General features: G+C 43.2%; 1 protein-coding gene across 6 annotated transcripts in view; it reads left to right on the plus strand.

The window, feature by feature from the left end:
• The window catches only part of LOC116085971 (leukocyte surface antigen CD47), a 59,941-nt gene extending 59,633 nt beyond the window's left edge, over nt 1-308 (plus strand). For all 6 annotated transcript variants that reach the window (XM_031364038.1, XM_031364039.1, XM_031364043.1 and 3 more), the window contains one exon: nt 1-308. This exon is cut by the window's left edge and continues 3,738 nt beyond it. The gene's annotated coding sequence lies outside the window, so the exon portion shown is untranslated.
• The last annotated feature ends 8,445 nt before the right edge of the window (nt 309-8,753 follow it).

Here is an 8,753-nt window from a genome sequence, read left to right on the forward strand (position 1 = left end):
TTAACCATTCTAAATTGTAAGAGAACTCCAGTGTTGCTATGCACAAGGAACTCTCCTGGGAGCCTTTTTGCATAGCAATTAAAGGTATGCTATTTGTCAGTAGCCATTTTTTGCAGTGATTTAAAGACCAAAGTTGTTTTACAGCTGTGTTACCCTTAAAGGTTTTTTTTTATGTATTAAGTCAATTTATCACTGTTTGAAGCTTTGAATACCTGCAATCTTTGCCAAGATACTTTTTTATTTAAAAAAATAACTGTGTAAATATTACCCTGTAATATTATATATACTTAATAAAACATTTTAAGCTATTTTGTTGGGTTATTTCTGTTGCTGCGATGGCCGACACAAGCACATTTCTGAGAAATTTTGTTTTTTGATATATTTTTCTAGTCTTCAAAATTTCTATGTAATGGAGAGGGTGATTTTCAAAAAGATTTTTGGGAGGGGGGTTTCCGAGACAGGTTTTCTCTGTGTAGCCCTGGCTGTCCTGGAACTCACTCTGTAGACCAAGCTGTCCTCGAACTCAGAGATCAGCCTGCCTCTGCCTCCCAATTGCTGGGATTAAAGGCATGTGCCACCACTGCCCGGCTTAAAATATAATTTTACTTACTAGTTTAAGTATATTCAATATATGACTCTTAGAATTTTAATTAGGTGTTTTAAACATAGGCAGTGTCTGTTATAGGTAACTTTTCATATTTTTTTCCCCACAGTAGAGAATAAACACGAGAAAACAGAGGTCCTGGGTCCTAGTCCTGACAGTACTGCTCCCTAACAAAAGACCTTGGCAAAGCACTTAACCTGTGGCTCTGAAGGGTGAGGTTAGCCTCTGCCCAAACTGACATACATGTATGGCTCTCCATTTTAATTTGCCCTTGATTAGGCCACTTTGACTGCAGTTAAAGAAAAGTCAGATCTAAGGTGGGGGACATGGAGATCTTGGTCAACGTCATCTTTGAGAAACAAGGAGCTGGCGTCCTGTCCTGCCAGGTTTCGGCTCTCCTCTCTGTGGACCCTGCCTTCGATGTTCTCTTTGACACTAAAGGACCTAACATAGGGAGTTGAAAGGAACGTACATGCCCGTTGCATGTCTCTCTACTGTGATGCATAGCTTGACAGAAGTGATTTAAGGAAGAAAGGGCTGATCTTGGCTCACGGTTTGAGGTTTGTAAACTGTAGTCCATCAGGGTGGAGAAGTCATGGCGACATGGTCTTGAGGCAGCTGACATAGTGTAGCCACAGCCTGGAAGCAGAGATTAATGGATGCGTGTTATTGCTCAGCTTCTTTTCTCCTTAAACTCCATCCAGCACTTCCGGTGGGTCTCCCCATCTCAACCTAATCTAGATGGTCCCTCAGAGACATACCCAAGGGCTTGTCTACTGGATGGTGTTAGAGTCTGCCAAACTGGTATTATTAACGATAGATGCTTATTAACAATACATGTCTCCAAGGCACTGAGGCCAAGCATTTCTTTCTCTGACTTGTCCAGCCCCACCTACATCCAGCCTGGGACAGAGGTTGTGGGCTGTATCCACGGTGCATTAACCCAACTGGGAGTTGGAGAACAGAGGGCAAAGTCTCTTGAAGCAGAACTGGGTAGTTATGAGACAATTGAAGTCATTAGATTTGAGAACCAGGTTCCCAGCCAGTGCCACATCCCTTCAGGTCCTTCTCACACGGCTACATTACATGTGTGATTGTCTACCATTTCAAAGGGAAACAATGTTTGGCAGCAGAGTGCCATCTTGTTCCCTACATCATAGGCAATTTAATTTTTATGCACTTAGGAGGACTTTCACTCACAGCAGGATTGACTAATGGAATTCAGAGAGCATTTAATGGCCTGCCTCCTGCACTGAAAGCTGCTTGGTGTGGCACACAACTGTACTCAACCTGATTAGAACTCCCACTGAGGTAGAGACTTCAAGTGCAACCAGCTACCACTTTTGTATGGCACCTTTCCACCCAAGGTCTCAGGTTTGACAACTTTATGAAACGATGGATTAGGGTAATATTTGAAGTTGCGCATTTCCCAGGGTCTGCCTTATGGGAACTCCCCCAGCAGGCTGTTTGTAAGCTTTAGGTTCCGTACTCACCCACCACAGCAGGGGGAGTGACATGTTTAACACTAAGGTACAGATAATCAGGCTGCTCATTTAACAGCCCTATAGACCACATAGAAGTGATCAGAACTCTAGTTATGAATCGGTTGTGTACGTCTCTAGTCATTTGATGAGAAGGCAACCATCCTCCCGCTTTGCATCTGCCAGATGCAAGGTACCAGATATCTTTACCCAATTTGGGTGAAGGTATGCATTTCTCAATTTTGAAGATTAATATTCTGCAAATCTGAAAACTGCAGTGTGGTGTCAGTCTTGGTGACAGCATGCTAATTTTGCAGTTTTTATGCAAAATACGCTACTACATGTACTTGCTCTCTGTAGACAGATGGTGAATACCATAACATGGACTTCTGAGAGCCTCTACTTAAAGCAAACGTGTTGGCTCACAGACCCTTCTTCCAAATACCATGCCTGTGTGCACAAGTATGCTCTCATGCGCGCGCGCACACACACACACACACACACACACACACACACACACACACTTTGTTCTTTGATACAGAATCTTACCATCAAACTTGTTATGTAAACCAGGGTGACCTCAACCTTTGTGATCTTCCTGCTTCAGCCTCCCAAGTGCTAGAATTGAGTACCCACACCCAGCTAATTACAATAGGTTTCTTTCAAATTGTCATAGGTACCTGAGAAATCTCTCCAGGTTAACATGACAGCCTAGATACAACCAGGCTTTCTAAATAGAGGGTAAGAGAACTCATCTGTTTCTAAAAGCAGCTGGTCAGTCCATAAGCCTTTGGTCTCCCAACACCTCTCTATGGGAGTAGCTACCCGATTACCTTAGGCAACAGTTTTGTGTGGGCTGGCCTCTAACTCCTAGACAGCTCTTCCTGGGACAGCTTCATATGCTCTCCAGGGAATCCATCCCCAGCTCAGCTGGGTGTTTTTAGAAGCCTCCCATTTGCAAGTTAGCAGAAGCATTTATTTGGTTACCTGAAGAATTATAAAGTGTTCCCCTCACAGATAAATGGGCTGTATATGTATGGGATGTATGTTTGTATGTTTGTATGTTTGTATATGTGTGTATATATATATATATGTATATGTGTGTTTATATATGTATATATGTGTGTATGTACATATATATGTATATATGCATGTATATATATAGTTTGATAATCATGGACTCAGTGTCACCCTGTCGTTTATCATATGAGTATTGATGAAAGTGGTTCTAATAGCAACTAGTGCTATTAGTCAGAGAACAGCTTTCAGATGCTGATCCAGTATACTTTTCACCTACGATGTGCAAAGTCCTGGGATTCAATTCAGAAGCCTCCAGGATCCTAAGTGAATATTTTGAACTACCCAAAAATAATAATTTTGTGCATCTTCACATTTCTGTTCAAAGAAAACTACCCAACATACTATGGTTTTATGCTTTATGCCTTTGATACTGCAGCATTTAATTGCCTAAAAGAGTTGTTCATTGAAATTACCTAGGGTTTTTTTTTCCCACTTACATGGTTTTTTAAAACCACAGATTTAAGAAAAAATGAATATGTTTGTAATTGTGTGCCCTGGAAAAGTATTAAATGTGTATTTACATTCTTTGAGAGAAACCTCTGACTAAAGGATTTGACTGGAGCTGTTGACCACATCCGATCCTTAGGCTTCTGGATACAATTAATTTCTTCCTTGTGTGAGTAGACTAGTTAGGGTCACTATTACTGTGATGAACACACAATGACCAAAGCAACTTGGGGAGGAAAAAGTTTATTTAGCTTAGTTTCTGCAGTTCATCCTCAAAGGAAGTCAGGGTAGGAACTCAAACAGGGCAGGAATCTGGAGGCAGGAGTCAATGCGGAGGCCATGGAGGGGGGCTGCTTACTGGCTCGGCTCGCTCCTAAAGGCTTACTCAGCCTGCTTTCTTATAAAACCCAGGACCACCATGTTGAGATGACCCACAAATACTGTGTTTACTGGCTATGAAAAGTGTGTTCTCAATTGTTAATTGCTGGGCCAGGCAGCCCTGTAGGCTAGTAGGATATGTAAATATTTGTTGCTTCCTCATCTGCCCCCAGAAGAAAGGCAAGCTGTAGCCCCCCAGTGCCAACTGGATGAGTAAAGAGTGTGGCTTTCGCATAACAAAAAGCTGGCAGCTGGAGCTGGGGCAGAAGGATCTGCAGAAAGACCAACCAGGCAAAGAGACAAACACAGAGAAACAGAAGGAAGGCGGGAATGGAGCAGGGAGGCAGAGCTATGAGACTCACATGGAGGAACACGATGGCAGAGTTGTCTGGGCTAAGTTAGAAGCTAGCTGAGAGACTGCCCCGACCCCTGCAAACAGGCCAACAGCTTTATAATATACAGATGTCTCCATGGAAAACGCCCAGGGATAACTGCACCCATGATGGGCTAGGCCTTCCCCCATCTCTCCCTGGTTAAGAAAATGCCTTCTAGCTGGATCTTCTGGAGGTGTTTTCTTAACTGAGGTTTCCTCCTTTTGAGTGACTTTAGCTGGTGTCAAATGGGCATAAACTAGCCCGCATAAGCAGACTCAGTAGATGAAACAGAAAGACCAACTGGGGTTCTCATAGCATTCAATTCTGGTAATAAGGCCTGAGGATATAGTCCTCCTGGGCTGGCAAGTCCCAGGGAGGCTACTTGTCTGCCTTCACGTGGTCTTCATGAGGCCTGTGTTGCCATTCATGGTTTCTTTGTGTGAGTTCCTCTTGTTCCTCAAAGGACAGGAAAGTGACTTCCCAAGATTATAGCCACACTGGAGATGGGCATGGGGAGGGCAGAGCAGTGCCTGGGTGACACCCCTATGCCACGCCTTTTCCAGTTCTGATCCTTGCAACTGAGACATAGAGGTTGGAAGATTAATTTATAACGAACGGGTGTTTTTCCATGTTTCCCCTGAGAAATGAAGCCTCTGCAATTTCACTCTCTATAGAAAACAAATTTGCTTTGTAATGAAGTGAAGACAAGATTCTTGATTTCACACTTTCTAGGGCCATAGATGCTGTCTAGATCAATCCACCCTGGTCCTCCTGGGCATTTTAATTCTTTCAGCTGGAGATTAAAATGAAGGGATGGCCTCTCTAGGCAAAAAGGGAGAGATCAGCATGCGTTTTCAGAAGATGCAATAAGGGAACAGCTGATTTTTTTTAAAGCTATTGCTGAGCATAACTTACTTATCATTTCAAAGGATCTTTTAAAAATGAAACCTTTGTAAGCAGTAGTAAGGGAATGTAGAGCTCCCTGCGGTGATGTTTAGAGTCCTGTCAGCTATTTAAATCTAATTATTAGCCTGAAAGTGAAGAAGAGAAAGACCTGGCCAAGTGTCAGATGGAAAACAGTAATAGCCATGGTGGTGCTCTGAAACCCAATCATTAGTGATCATTAGTGCCGTAAAGGATGCTTTGTCGCATTTATTGTTGCCCCTGGAAGCAGTGTCTCCTGATATTCCTAAGTTTTTGCTTCCTAAGCTTCCTACCTTCTGAGCATTTCATGGGAGTCCTTGCTGTGTGGGTGGGAAGGTGCACACAGTGAGGGTTCCAAGGCCCTCTCCCTCACCAGCTGTCACCTTGCATGGTTAATGTCTCCAAGTCTCTTCATTGTACAAATGAAGACTGAATATGAGATTCTGTGAGAAGCAATGTGGTTGTCACACTTCCAGGCTCAGTGTAAACATCCACTAAGTGGAAGGGATTCTTTTTTTCCTCTCGCTCAGCGGCCATGGCAGCCTCTAGGAGTGAGCATGCATACACTGGAGTTTGTATTGTCCTATGCTGTTGTTGCCAAAGAACCAAACAGACTGAGTATAAACAACCTGTGTGGCTAAACTTAAACAGCAGACTCAGCCACAATATTCTGGCTAGTGAAAGCAAAAGAAAGGAAGTGACATGAGGGAGCAGATTATTCTCACACAAAAGACGGGAGGCGAAGAGGAGGCCTGTAGCACATGGAGGGCACTTCGGGCTCCATTCCTGCCCGCACTCCTCAATCTAATTTATTCCTTCATGCCAGGGACTGATTCTCAAGACTTCTAAAAAAAGTATGTTAAGAGCAGACCCTCCAATCATGTTAGACAGAATGTGATTAAGAACACGGAGCTGTCTTAGCCTAATAACCAGCAGAAACCAAATCAAAGTATATGGGAGTGGGACTACATATTGAAGAAACGGAAGCCTCATTTATATACTACTTCAAGAATGCAAGCATTTCTGGCTGGAAGTCTTGCTGAGGCTTAGCTTCTACAGTAATCAGCCTGCCCCCTTCACCCAAAATGATGGAGGTCCGTGCTCCATCTGCCCTCTCAGGTGCTATGGGAAGCAGGAAAAGGCTGCTCGCTGGTCTGGTGCTGTTGAATTGAAAGTAGCTTCTATTAGCTTTTACTCTCTGCCCGCTTCTACGACCAGGGATGGGATGCTCAGTTCAAGTAGGACTGAAGCATCATATAGGCAAAGTGGCCAAGCCCTTCAAACGCAGCATAGAAACTTGGTTGAGAAGATGCCTGACAGGACCAGAGCACACATGCACCATGGTTTTCGGTTAAACTCTCATAGCTCATAACACTATGGACTGCCCTTTGAAGGCAGGCTGAAATGTTTTGTTTTAGTGTTTAGCTCCTGACTCCCAGTTTGGACAGGGTCTTGTGGAACACTAAAAGGTGCTCTGTGGGTTTTTGTTTGCTTGTTCTTCTTTGGTTTGCTTAGTTTGTTTGTTTGGTGGTGGGGAGGGATGGTTGGGTTGTGTGTGTGTGTGTGTGTGTGTGTGTGTGTGTGTGTGTGTGTGTGTATTGTTTTGCTTGTTTGTTTTTGCTTGATGTTTGCTAATACAGTCACTCTTCTAGGGTCCTCCCTTAGCCTGCCATCTGTCCCTGAGGAACAGAAACAGTTGCAGAGAGCCAATCACAGTACCATAATCATATCAAAAGATGGCCAATTGTATACTCCATTGGGAACATTACAGTCCTAATGCACCAAATGAAGGAAGTGGTACACACAGTCCCCTCTCAGGCCTTCCTCTATGCCCATCACTCGTTCCATTACTTAGAAATGAAAGTGCACTATGAGTCATGGCTTTATCAGGGAATTCACAGGGAGAAGGATGTGCCCATCGGTGAGGACTATAAAATCATTTTTTCTACCATACAATAAACAATAAATGATTAACTGCATTCAAGCATTATTAACAAGAATGTTATATAGGACGCTAGAAGTCAACGGCATTAATGAAAATTAAGCAATAGCTCACTGGAATAGGTAAATAAATGTCTATCTATATGCATAATTAAAAGTGAGTGGATTATGTTATACTTCTTACTGAGCTGCTTAAATCAAGACATTCTAGTGTTAAGTGAGGGAAATCAACTCAGGACATCTTGTCATCTGCATTTAATCAAGAGTTCTGCGTCTCTTTAAGATGGGTGGTGTTGCGGGTAGGCTCCCCTACAAACTTCCTCTGCCTTTCAGCGTTCAGGTCTGTAGACCTCCATTCTGGATACACACATCCAGAGCTGTGACTGTGAAGCTATTTGTGGAATGAGGAGGTGGCTCAGTCGGGAAAGTGCTTGCTGTGCAACCACAAGGGCCTGAGCTTTATCCCCAGCAGCCACCACATACAAGCTGGGTGTGATAGGAGGCACCTGCAACCCTAGCACTCAGAGTGGAGGGGATACAGGCCGGTCCTTGGAGCTCAGGGACAAGCCAGTCTTGCCAACTGGTGGATTCTGGGTCTCAGTGAGAGATTCCCCCTAAACCAATAATGTGGTGTGCTACAGAGGAAGGCACACTTTGGCTGCCAGCATACACATATATATCATATATCTCATATAATATACATATAATATACATATGCTAGACATATAATAGACATATACTAAACATAGACATAGACATACATGCACATAGGCCAAAAGAAGAAGAAAAAGCTATTTCCCCTGTACCTTTTAGTCTCTGGCTCTGACGAGAAACAACATAACAACAACAAAACAAACAAATAAAAACAAAAAACACCATTTTGAGCTAAGAAAAACAAAATTGCAGCTAAAATCACTAGTATGTTATTTTTCTGCCAGTAGGCACGCCACAGGAATACCCAACAAAGAATTCACTTTTTTCTTTCTTTGTTTTTGTCTAGAGTTTTTTCAGTATCATAGTACATACGCATTAGGGGTCATGCATGGGATTTTAATCACAAATGCTTTGTCAAATCATAATTCGCTTTCTAGGTTGTTTTCTTCCTGTCTCTCTAATGAACTTAAGCACCCGGGGTGATACCCGAGTTGATCTGTACTAACTGTAGTGGAGGGAAGGGAGTAGGAGGTAGGATGAGGTGGGAGGGAAACCGTCTTTAGAAAACTCCGGGGCACGAGAGGAGCAAGACTGGGAGTTAGAGGTGACTCCACTTAGCCTTAGAGAGTCTCCTCATCAAACCGTTCTGTGTTCTTTGTCTCCTCTTACTTTTCAGGAATGTTTCCTGGATCCATAAATAGACAGGTGAGACAGTGTGTCAAATGCCGTAAAATCCCAGGGAGAAAGATGGGACGATACATAAATCAGTGTCATTTCTTATGTCACTGTTAATTGCATCAGCTTCACTCCTGTCTCCCTCATCCCACACATCCCTCTCCTCCACTGCTGGAAAGGTACCACTTAGTGGCT

The sequence above is a fragment of the Mastomys coucha genome, unplaced genomic scaffold, assembly GCF_008632895.1.
Source record: "Mastomys coucha isolate ucsf_1 unplaced genomic scaffold, UCSF_Mcou_1 pScaffold12, whole genome shotgun sequence".
Lineage (NCBI taxonomy): Eukaryota > Metazoa > Chordata > Mammalia > Rodentia > Muridae > Mastomys > Mastomys coucha.